An 11,934-nucleotide genomic window follows, 5' to 3' on the forward strand; every position below is an offset into this window, starting at 1 on the left:
CCTCCAGCCATTTTCTCCTTGCTTCCTGATCATGTAAGTAGCACACATGTTTCTTGTAAAATAATCATTTGGTTTTTTTAAATAATATTTTATTTGATCATTTCCAAGCATTATTCATTAAAGACAAAGATCATTTTCTTTTCCTCCCCCCACCCCCATAGCTGACGCGTGATTCCACTGGGTGTCACATGTGTTCTTGATTCGAACCCATTTCCATGTTGTCAATATTTGCATTAGAGTTTCGTTTAGAGTCTCTCCTCTGTCATGTCCCCTCAACCACTGTAGTCAGGCAGTTGCTTTTCCTCGGTGTTTCTATTCCCATAGTTTATCCTTTGCTTATGAATTGTGTTTTTTCTCCTAGATACCTGCAGATTGTTCAGGGACATTACACCACCACTAATGGAGAAGTCCATTACATTCAATTATACCACAGTGTATTAGTCTCTGTGTACAATGTTCTCCTGGTTCTGCTCCTCTCGCTCTGCATCACTTCCTGGAGGTTGTTCCAGTCTCCATGGAACTCCTCCACTTTATTATTCCTTGTAGCACAATAGTATTCCATCACCAACATATACCACAATTTGCTCAGCCATTCCCCAATTGATGGGCATCCCCTCGTTTTCCAGTTTTCGGCCACCACAAAGAGCGCAGCTATGAATATTTTTGTACAAGTCTTTTTGTCCATTATCTCTTTGGGGTACAGACCCAGCAGTGCTATGGCTGGATCAAAGGGTAGACATTCTTTTGTCGCCCTGTGGGCATAGTTCCAAATTGCCCTCCAGAATGGTTGGATCAGTTCACAACTCCACCAGCAATGAATTAGTGTCCCCACTTTGCCACATCCCCTCCAGCATTCATTACTTTCCTTTGCTGTCATGTTGGCCAATCTACTAGGTGTGAGGTGATACCTCAGAGTTGTTTTGATGTGCATCTCTCTGATTATAAGAGATTTAGAATACTTTTTCATGTGCTTATTAATAGTTTTGATTTCTTTAACTAAAAACTTCCTATTCATGTCCCTTGCCCATTTTTCAATTGGAAAATGGCTTGATTTTTTGTACAACTGGTTTAACTCTTTATAAATTTGAGTAATTTAACCTTTGTCAGAGGTTTCTATGAAGCTTTTTTCCCAATTTGTTGTTTCCCTTCTGATTTTAGTTACATTGGTTTTGTTTGTACAAAAGCTTTTTAATTTGATGTAGTCAAAATTATTTATTTTACATTTTGTGATTCTTTCTATGTCTTGCTTGGTTTTAAAGTCTTTCCCCTCCCAAAGGTCTGACATGTATACTATTCTGTGTTTACCCAATTTACTTATGGTTTCCTTCTTTATGTTTAAGTCACTCACCCATTTTGAATTTATCTTGGTGTAGGGTGTGAGGTGTTGATCTATTCCTAATCTCTCCCATACTGTCTTCCAATTTTCCCAGCAGTTTTTATCGAATAGTGGATTTTTGTCCCAAAAGCTGGGATCTTTGGGTTTATTGTATACTGTCTTGCTGAGGTCATTTACCCCCAGTCTATTCCACTGATCTTCCTTTCTGTTTCTTAGCCAGTACCAAATTGTTTTGATGACTGCTGCTTTGTAATATAGTTTAAGGTCTGGGACTGCAAGGCCCCCATCATATGTTTTTTTTTTTCATTATTTCCCTGGATATCCTTGATCTTTTGTTATTTCAAATGAATTTTGTTATGGTTTTTTCTAAATCAGTAAAGAAATATTTTGGGAGTTCAATGGGTATGGCACTAAATAGATAAATAAGTTTGGGTAGGATGGTCATTTTTATTATATTGGCTCGTCCTATCCACGAGCAGTTAATGTTTTTCCAATTGTTCAAGTCTAGTTTTAGTTGTGTGGAGAGTGTTTTGTAGTTGTGTTCATATAGTTCCTGTGTTTGTCTTGGGAGATAGATTCCTAGGTATTTTATTTTGTCTAAGGTGATTTTGAATGGGATTTCTCTTTCTAGTTTTTGCTGCTGAGCTGTGTTGGTTGAATCTCTAGGATTCTTTAAGTAGACCATCATGTCATCTGCAAAGAGTGATAACTTGGTCTCCTCCTTGCCTATTTTGATGCCTTCAATTTCTTTTTCTTCTCTAATTGCTACTGCTAGTGTTTCTAGTACAATGTCAAATAGTAGAGGTGATATTGGGCATCCTTGTTTCACTCCTGATCTTATTGGGAATGCATCTAGTTTATCCCCATTGCAGATGATATTAGTTGATGGTTTTAGATATATACTGTTTATTATTTTTAGGAATGACCCTTCTATTCCTATGCTTTCTAGTGTTTTTAATAGGAATGGGTGTTGTATTTTATCAAATGCTTTTTCTGCGTCTATTGAGATAATCATGTGATTCTTGTTGGTTTGTTTGTTGATGTGGTCAATTATGTGGATGGTTTTCCTAATATTGAACCAGCCTTGCATCCCTGGTATAAATCCTACTTGATCATGGTGAATGATCTTTCCGATCACTTGTTGGAGTCTTTTTGCTAGTATCCTATTTAAGATTTTTGCATCTATATTCATTAGGGAGATTGGTCTATAGTTTTCTTTCTCTGTTTTTGACCTGCCTGGTTTTGGAATCAGTACCATGTTTGTGTCGTAAAAGGAGTTTGGTAGAACTCCCTCTTTGCTTATTATGTCAAATAATTTGTATAGTATTGGGATTAACTGTTCTCTGAATGTTTGATAGAATTCACTGGTGAATCCATCAGGCCCTGGGGATTTTTTCTTAGGAAGTTCTTTGATGGCTTGTTGGATTTCATTTTCTGATATGGGATTATTTAAGAATTCTATTTCCTCTTCTGTTAGTCTAGGCAGTTTGTATTTTTGTATATATTCATCCATATCACCTAAATTGGTGTATTTATTGCCATATAATTGGGCAAAGTAATTTCTAATGATTGCCTTAATCTTCATCAGAGGTTCAGTCCCCCTTTTCATCTTTGATGCTGTTAATTTGCTTTTCTTCCTTCCTTTTTTAAATTAGATTGACCAGTACTTTGTCTATTTTGTTTGTTTTTTCAAAGTACCAGCTTCTTGTCTTATTTATTAAATCAATAGTTCTATCACTTTCGATTTTATTAATTTCTCCCTTAATTTTTAGGATTTCTAGTTTGGTTTTCTGCTGGGGCTTTTTAATTTGATTGCTTTTGAGTTTTTTTATTTGCATTTCCAATTGATTGATCTCTGCTCTCCCTAGTTTGTTGATATATGCACTCAGGGATATGAATTTACCTCTGATTACCACTTTGGCTGCATCCCAAAAGTTATGAAAGGATGTTTCGCCATTGTCATTTTCCTTGATAAAATTATTAATTGTTTCTATGATTCTTCTCTAACTAAATGATTTTGGAGTATCATATTGTTTAATTTCCAATTAGTTTTTGATTTGGTTTTCCATGTACCTTTACTGATCATTATTTTTATTGCCTTGTGATCTGAGAAGGCTGCATTTATTATTTCTGCTTTTCTGGATTTGTGTGCTATGTTTCTGTGACCTAATGTATGGTCAATTTTTGTGAATGTTCCATGTGGTGCTGAGAAGAAGGTGTATTCCTTTTTATCCCTATTTATTTTTCTCCATATGTCTGTTAATTCTAATTTTTCTAAGATTTCATTCACTTCTTTCACCTCTTTCTTATTTATTTTTTGGTTTGATTTATCTAAATTTGATAATGGTTGGTTTAAGTCTCCCACTAGTATGGTTTTACTGTCTATTTCTTCCTTCAATTCTCCTAGTTTCTCCATTAGAAATTTGGGTGCTATATTATTTGGTGCATACATGTTGATTAGTGATATTTCCTCATTATCTAAAGTCCCTTTTAACAAAATATAATTACCTTACCTATCTCTTTTGATAAGGTTATTTTTGCTTTGGCTTTATCAGATATCATGATTACCACTCCTGCCTTCTTTCTGTCAGTTGAGGCCCAGAAGGTCTTATTCCATCCTTTAATTCTGACCTTGTGGGTGTCAACCCGCCTCATGTGTGTTTCTTGAAGACAACATATGGTAGGGTTTTGGATTCTAATCCATTCTGCTATTCATCTACGTTTTATGGGTGAGTTCATCCCATTCACGTTCAAAGTTATGACTGTCATTTGTGGATTCCCTGGCATTTTGATATCCTTCCCTAATTCTAACCTTTTCTTCTTTGGTTCTAACTTTTAGTCCAGTGATTTACTTTAAATTGGTCCCACTATTCCCCTCCCTTTTTGTTCCCTCCCCTTCCCCCCTCTCTTTCCCTCCCCTTTTGTTTTCCCTCCACCCTCCCCACCTTGGTTTTCCCTCTCCCTACACTTGTTGGGTAAGATAGAATTCAAGATCCCAATCTTGGATCTGGATGTTTTTCCCTCTCAGAGTTGATTTCCCTGAGAGTAAGGTTTAAGTAAAAATTCTCTTCCTCACCTTCTTATAGGAGTTTTCTTCCCCTCCCCTTCCCATGTGAATCTTTGTGTGAGAACGATTATTCTATTTGGTCTTTCTTTTCCCCCTATTTACACATTACATTTTCCCCACATGTTAGTATACATATATTGATATAAATGTAGTCCTTATAGAAGAGAGTTTGAGTAAAAGAAGAAGATAACATTTTTCTCTTTTTCCCTTTCCTTCATATTTACCTTTTCAGGTATTCCATGCTCTTTGATTTTCGATATTGAACTTTCCACAGAGCTCTGGACTTTTCATTGCAAAAAGTTGGAAATCTCCTATTTTGTTGAATGCCCATACTTTCCCTTGGAAGTATATAGTCAGTTTTGCTGGATAGCTGGTTCTTGGTTGAATACCCAGCTCTCTTGCCTTTCTGAAGATCATGTTCCATGCCTTACGATCATTTAGAGTAGAACTTGCAAGGTCTTGTGTGACCCTGATTGGCATTCCTTTATATCTAAATTATCTTTTTCTGGCTTCTTGTAGGATTTTTTCTTTTGTTTGAGAGTTTTGGAATTTGGCAATTACATTCCTGGGAGTTGTCTTTTGGGGGTTTAGTGTAGAGAGTGTTCTGTGAGCTCTGTCAGTGGCTGAATTGCCCCCTTGTTCTAGAATCTCTGGGCAATTTTCTTTGATTATCTCTTGTATTACGATGTCGAGTTTGCTGTTTATTTCTGGCTCTTCTGGAAGTCCAATTATTCTTAAATTATCTCTTCTCCCTCTATTTTCCAAATCTGTCACTTTGTCAGTGAGATATTTTATGTTCGCTTCTAATTTCTTGGTGTTTTGGCTTTGCTTTATTAGTTCTTGCTTTAAAGCCTGGTTTTCTTTTACAGTTTGGTCAAACTGGTTTTGGGGCCGCGGCTTCCCGGAGCTCCCAGGGCTCCTAATGAGATTAGCTTTCCCTGGGTTGAATTTAGTATGCCTTGAGGCAGGGACTTTTTTCGTGAGACTCCGATGGAAGGATCCAGCCAGGAGATTACAAGCTCCCCGGTCTCTCCATTTCCCTGCTGTCTGGGTGCCCCCTCGACTGGGTTAGGTTGTTTTCAGAATGTGGCCTTCAGAATAGCAGGCTCCCGAGGCCCTTTTGCCAGCCCTGAGGGTTGCTGGTATTCCAGAGGACCCTGCTCTCTGAGGGGGAGGGGCCACGGCTTCCTGGAGCTCCGAGGGCTCCTCCCAGGGGATTACGAGCTCCCCCATCTCTCTCTGTTTTCCTGCTGTCTGGATGCCCCCTCGACTGGGTCAGGTTGTTTTCAGGATGTGTCCTTCAGAATAGCAGGCCATGGGGCTCTGAGGTTGCCTCTGCTGCCTCAGACTCAGACTCGGCGCTCTGGGTTGGGGGGGGATGGGTCCTAGGACCTTCTTTCTGCCTACCCCTTAGGTCCGAGTGGTCTCGGGTTCTGGCTTTTGCGGGGGGGGCCGTACCTTTTTATCCAGGTCCAGGTCCAGGAGGAGGACTCCCGGGGTCTATGCTGTTGATCGTTTTGAATTTTGGTGCCCTAGGAGCATTTGATTTGAGATCGGTAAGGAAGGGTTTCAGGAGATCTGGACTTTAGCTTTCTCTAAGCCGCCATCTTGACCAGAAGTCTAATCATTTGTTTTTTTTTTTTTTTTTTTTTTTTTTTTTTTTTTTTTTTTTAAATATTATTTTATTTGGTCGTTTTCATACATTATTCACTGGAAACAAAGATCGTTTGCTTTTCCTCCCCTCCCCCCCCCCCCCCCCCCCCGCCTTTCCCTCTCCCATATCCGACGCATGATTCCACTGGTTATCACATGTGTTCTTGACTCGAACCCATTTCCCTGTTGTTGGAGTTTGCATTATAGTGTTCATTTAGAGTCTCTCCTCAGTCTTATCTCCTCCAACCCTGTGGTCAAGCAGTTGCTTTTCAGCGGTGTTTTAACTCCCACAGTTTATCCTCTGCTTGTGGGTAGTATTTTTTTTTTAGATCCCTGCAGATTGTTCAGGGAAATTGCATTGATACTTATGGAGAAGTCCATCACCTTCGATTGTACCACAATGTATCAGTCTCTGTGTATAATGTTTTCCTGGTTCTGCTCCTTTCGCTCTGCATCACTTCCTGGAGGTTGTTCCAGTTCACATGGAATTCCTCCACTTTATTATTCCTTTTAGCACAATAGTATTCCATCACCAACATATACCACAATTTGTTCAGCCATTCCCCAATTGAAGGGCATCCCCTCATTTTCCAATTTTTGGCCACCACAAAGAGCGCAGCTATGAATATTTTTGTACAAGTCTTTTTGTCCATTATCTCTTTGGGGTACAAGCCCAGCAGTGCTATGGCTGGATCAAAGGGCAGACAGTCTTTTATCGCCCTTTGGGCATAGTTCCAAATTGCCCTCCAGAATGGTTGGATCAATTCACAACTCCACCAGCAATGAATTAATGTCCCCACTTTGCCACATCCCCTCCAGCATTCATTACTTTGCATAGCTGTCATGTTAGCCAATCTGCTAGGTGTGAGATGATACCTCAGAGTTGTTTTGATTTGCATCTCTCTGATTATAAGAGATGTAGAGCACTTTTTCATGTGCTTATTAATAGTTTTGATTTCTTTGGCTGAGAATTGCCTGTTCATGTCCCTTGCCCATTTGTCAATTGGAGAATGGCTTGATTTTTTGTACAATTGATTTAGTTCTTTATAAATTTTAGTAATTAAACCCTTGTCAGAGGTTTTTATGAAGATTGTTTCCCAATTTGTTGCTACCCTTCTGATTTTGGTTACATTGGTTTTGTTTGTACAAAAACTTTTTAATTTGATGTAATCCAGATTATTTATTTTGCATTTTGTAATTCTTTCTAATTCTTGCTTGGTTTTGAAGTATTTCCCTTCCCAAAGGTCTGACATGTATACTATTCTGTGTTCGCCTAATTTTCTTATAGTTTCCTTCTTTATGTTCAAGTCATTCATCCATTTTGAATTTATCTTGGTGTAGGGTGTGAGGTGTTGATCTAAGCCTAATCTTTCCCACACTGTCCTCCAATTTTCCCAACAGTTTTTATGAAATAGTGGATTTTTGTCCCAAAAGCTGGGATCTTTGGGTTTGTCATATACTGTCTTGCTGAGGTTGCTTGCCCCCAGTCTATTCCACTGATCCTCCTTTCTGTCTCTTAGCCAGTACCAAATTGTTTTGATGACCGCTGCTTTATAATATAGTCTGAGATCTGGGACTGCAAGACCCCCTTCCTTTGTATTTTTTTTCATTAATTCCCTGGGTATCCTTGATCTTTTGTTCTTCCAAATGAACTTTGTTATGTTTTTTTCTAAATCAGTAAAAAAAATTTTTGGGAGTTCCATGGGTATGGCACTAAATAGATAGATGAGTTTGGGTAGGATGGTCATTTTTATTATATTGGCTCGTCCTACCCATGAGCAGTTAATGTTCTTCCAATTGTTCAAGTCTAGTTTTAGTTGTGTGGAAAGTGTTTTGTAGTTGTGTTCATATAGATCCTGTGTTTGTCTCGGGAGATAGATTCCTAAGTATTTTATTTTGTCTTGGGTAATTTTGAATGGGATTTCTCTTTCTAGTTCTTGCTGCTGAGCTGTGTTGGAATTATATAGAAATGCTGATGACTTATGTGGGTTTATTTTGTATCCTGCAACTTTGCTAAAGTTGTTGATTATTTCAATTAGCTTTTTGGTTGAATCTCTAGGATTCTTTAAGTAGACCATCATGTCATCTGCAAAGAGTGATAATTTGGTCTCCTCCTTGCCTATTTTGATGCCTTCAATTTCTTTTTCTTCTCTAATTGCTACTGCTAGTGTTTCTAATACAATGTCAAATAATAGAGGTGATAATGGGCATCCTTGTTTCACTCCTGATCTTAATGGGAATGGATTAAGTTTATCCCCATTGCAGATGATATTAGCTGATGGTTTTAGATATATACTGTTTATTATTTTTAGGAATGACCCTTCTATTCCTATGCTTTCTAGTGTTTTTAGTAGGAATGGGTGTTGTATTTTATCAAAGGCTTTTTCTGCATCTATTGAGATAATCATGTGATTCTTGTTGGTTTGCTTGTTGATGTGGTCAATTATGTGGATAGTTTTCCTAATGTTGAACCAGCCCTGCATCCCTGGTATGAATCCTACTTGATCATGGTGGATGACCCTTCTAATCACTTGCTGGAGTCTTTTTGCTAGTATCCTATTTAAGATTTTTGCATCTATATTCATTAGGGAGATTGGCCTATAGTTTTCTTTCTCTGTTTTTGGCCTGCCTGGCTTTGGAATTAGTACCATGCTTGTGTCATAAAAGGAGTTTGGTAGAACTCCCTCTTTGCTTATTATGTCGAATAGTTTGTATAATATTGGGGTTAACTGTTCTCTGAATGTTTGATAGAATTCACTGGTGAATCCATCAGGCCCTGGGGATTTTTTCTTAGGCAGTTCTTTGATGGCTTGATGGATTTCAATTTCTGATATGGGATTATTTAAGAAAACTATTTCTTCTTCTGTTAGTCTAGGCAATTTATATTTTTGTAAATATTCATCCATATCACCTAGATTGGTAAATTTATTGCCATATAGTTGGGCAAAGTAGTTTTTAATGATTGCCTTAATTTCCTCTTCATTTGAGGTGAGATCCCCCTTTTCATCCTTGATGCTATTAATTTGCCTTTCTTCTTTCCTTTTTTTAATTAAATTAACCAGTACTTTGTCTATTTTGTCTGTTTTTTCAAAGTACCAGCTTCTAGTCTTGTTTATTAGCTCAATAGTTCTGTCACTTTCTATTTTATTAATTTCTCCCTTAATTTTTAGGATCTCTAGTATGGTTTTCTTCTGGGGGTTTTTAATTTGTTCATTCTCAAGTTTTTTGATTTGCATTTCCAATTCCTTGGTCTCTGTCCTCCCTAATTTGTTAATATATGCACTCAGGGATATGAATTTTCCTCTAAGTACTGCCTTGGCTGCATCCCATAAGGTTTGAAAGGATGTTTCGCCGTTGTCATTTTCTTCAACGAAATTGTTAATTGTTTCTATGATTTCTTCTCTAACTATCCGATTTTGGAGTATCATGTTATTTAATTTCCAATTAATTTTTGATTTGGGTCTCCATGTACCCTTGCCGATCAATATTTTAATTGCCTTGTGATCTGAAAAGGCTGCAGTTAATATTTCTGCTTTTCTGCATTTAAGTGCCATGTTTCCATGACCTAGTGTATGATCTATTTTTGTGAATGTGCCATGTGGTGCTGAAAAGAAGGTGTATTCTTTTTTGTCCCTATTTATTTTTCTCCATATGTCTATTAATTCTAATTTTTCTAAGATTTCATTCACCTCTTTTACCTCTTTCTTATTTATTTTTTGATTTGATTTATCTAAATTTGATAGTGGTTGGTTCAAGTCTCCCACTAATATGGTTTTACTGTCTATTTCCTCCTTCAATTCTCCTAGTTTCTCTATTAAAAATTTGGATGCTATACCATTTGGTGCATACATGTTGATTAGTGATATTTCCTCATTGTCTATACTTCCTTTTAGCAGAATATATTTACCTTCCCTGTCCCTTTTGATCAGGTCTATTTGTACTTTGGCTTTGTCAGATATCATGATTGCAACTCCTGCCTTCTTTCTATCGGTTGAGGCCCAAAAGGTCTTACTCCAACCTTTAATTCTAACCTTGTGAGTGTCAACCCGTCTCATATGTGTTTCTTGAAGACAACATATGGTAGGGTTTTGTGTTCTAATCCAATCTGCTATTTGTCTGCGTTTTATGGGTGAGTTCATCCCATTCACGTTCAAAGTTATGATTGTTATTTGTGGATTCGCTGGCATTTTGATGTCTTCCCCTAGTTCTGACCTTTCTTCTTTAGCTTTCTCCTTTTGAACCAGTGATTTACTTTAGGTCAGTCCCCCTAGTCCCCTCCCTTGAGATGCTTCCCTTTCTAGCCCCTCCCTTTTTATGCTCCCTTCCCCTCCCCCCTCTCCTTCCCTCCCTTTTTGTACTCCCTCCCCCCTCCCCCTCCTTAATTTTCCTTTCTTTCTTGCCCTAATGGATAAGATAGAATTCAGGATCCCACTGGATCTAGATGTTCTTCCCTCTCAGATTTGATTTCACTGAGAGTAAGGTTTAAGTACTTCCACTTCACGCTCTCTTCCTCTCCTTCTCATATGAGAGTTCTTCCCCTCCCCTTCCCATGTGTATCTTTATATGGGAAAGTTTATTCTATTGATTCCCCCCCTATTTCTTGAAGTTAATCTTAGTATTATCACGGTTCCCCCCTCCCTTTTCCTTTTTTTGCCCCAACTTTCCCCAAATCTTCTTGATTCCCCAATCTTTCCCTATGCATGTTTCTTCTAACTACTCTTATGATGATACAATTTATGAGAGTTACACAAAACATTTTCCCCACATATTAATATATATAATTAGATGTAAATGTAGTCCTTATAGAAGAGAGTTTGACTTAAAGAGAAAGATAAGATTTATCTCCTTTTCCCTTTCTTTCATATTTACCTTTTCATGTTTCTCTTGCTTTCTGTGCTTGGATATCGAACTTTCCACAGAGCTCTGGTCTTTTCTTAGCAAATGCTTGGAAATCTTCTATTTTGTTGAATGCCCATACTTTCCCCTGGAAGTATATAGTCAGTTTTGCTGGGTAGTTGATTCTTGGTTGGAGACCCAGCTCTCTTGCCTTTCTAAATATCGTGTTCCATGCTTTGCGGTCTCTTAGTGTGTTAGCCGCTAAGTCATGTGTGATCCTTATGGGAGCCCCCTTATATCTGAAGCTCTTCTTCTTGGCTTCTTGTAGGATTTTCTCCTTTACTTGGAAGCTCTTGAATTTGGCAATTACATTCCTAGGCGTTGTCTTTTGGGGATTTAGTATAGAAGGTGTTCTATGAATCCTTTCTATTTCTATTTTGCCCCCTTGCTCCAGAACGTGGGGGCAATTTTCTTTTATAATCTCCTCTAGAATAAAATCCAATTTGTTGTTTACCTCTGGTTTTTCTGGGAGACCGATGATACGGAGATTTTCTCGTCTTCCTCTGTTCTCCAGGTCCGTGACCTTCTCAGTGAGATATTTTCTGTTTTCTTCCAATTCATTAATTATTTGGGTTTGCTTTATTGATTCTTGCTGTTTTATCATCTCACTTTCTTCGAGGTCCTTAATTCTGGTCATTAGGGACTGGATTTGCTTTTCAGCCTTGTCTGCCCTTGTATTGGATGCTTCGAGTTCTTTTTCCAATTGAGCAGTCTTATCTGTCAGACAGCTGATCTCTTTCTCCCATTTTTCTTTCCAGAAGGTTTCCATCTTTTGGATAAGTTCCAGTTTGAGATCTTCCAGAGCTTGTTGATAGTTTCCATTTTGGGAGGCGTGTTCTGAATTTTTTTGGATTTCCTCCTCATTCTCTTTTCCTTGGGTACTTCCCCCATAAAAGTTTTCAATAGTCACTTTTTTCCCTTTCTTCCTGGAGGCTTGATTTTGGGCCATGTGAGCCATCCCTTTGGTGGTTTTATTTCCCTT

Source organism: Monodelphis domestica, chromosome 3 (genome assembly GCF_027887165.1).
Source record: "Monodelphis domestica isolate mMonDom1 chromosome 3, mMonDom1.pri, whole genome shotgun sequence".
In the NCBI taxonomy this organism is placed as follows: Eukaryota; Metazoa; Chordata; class Mammalia; order Didelphimorphia; family Didelphidae; genus Monodelphis; species Monodelphis domestica.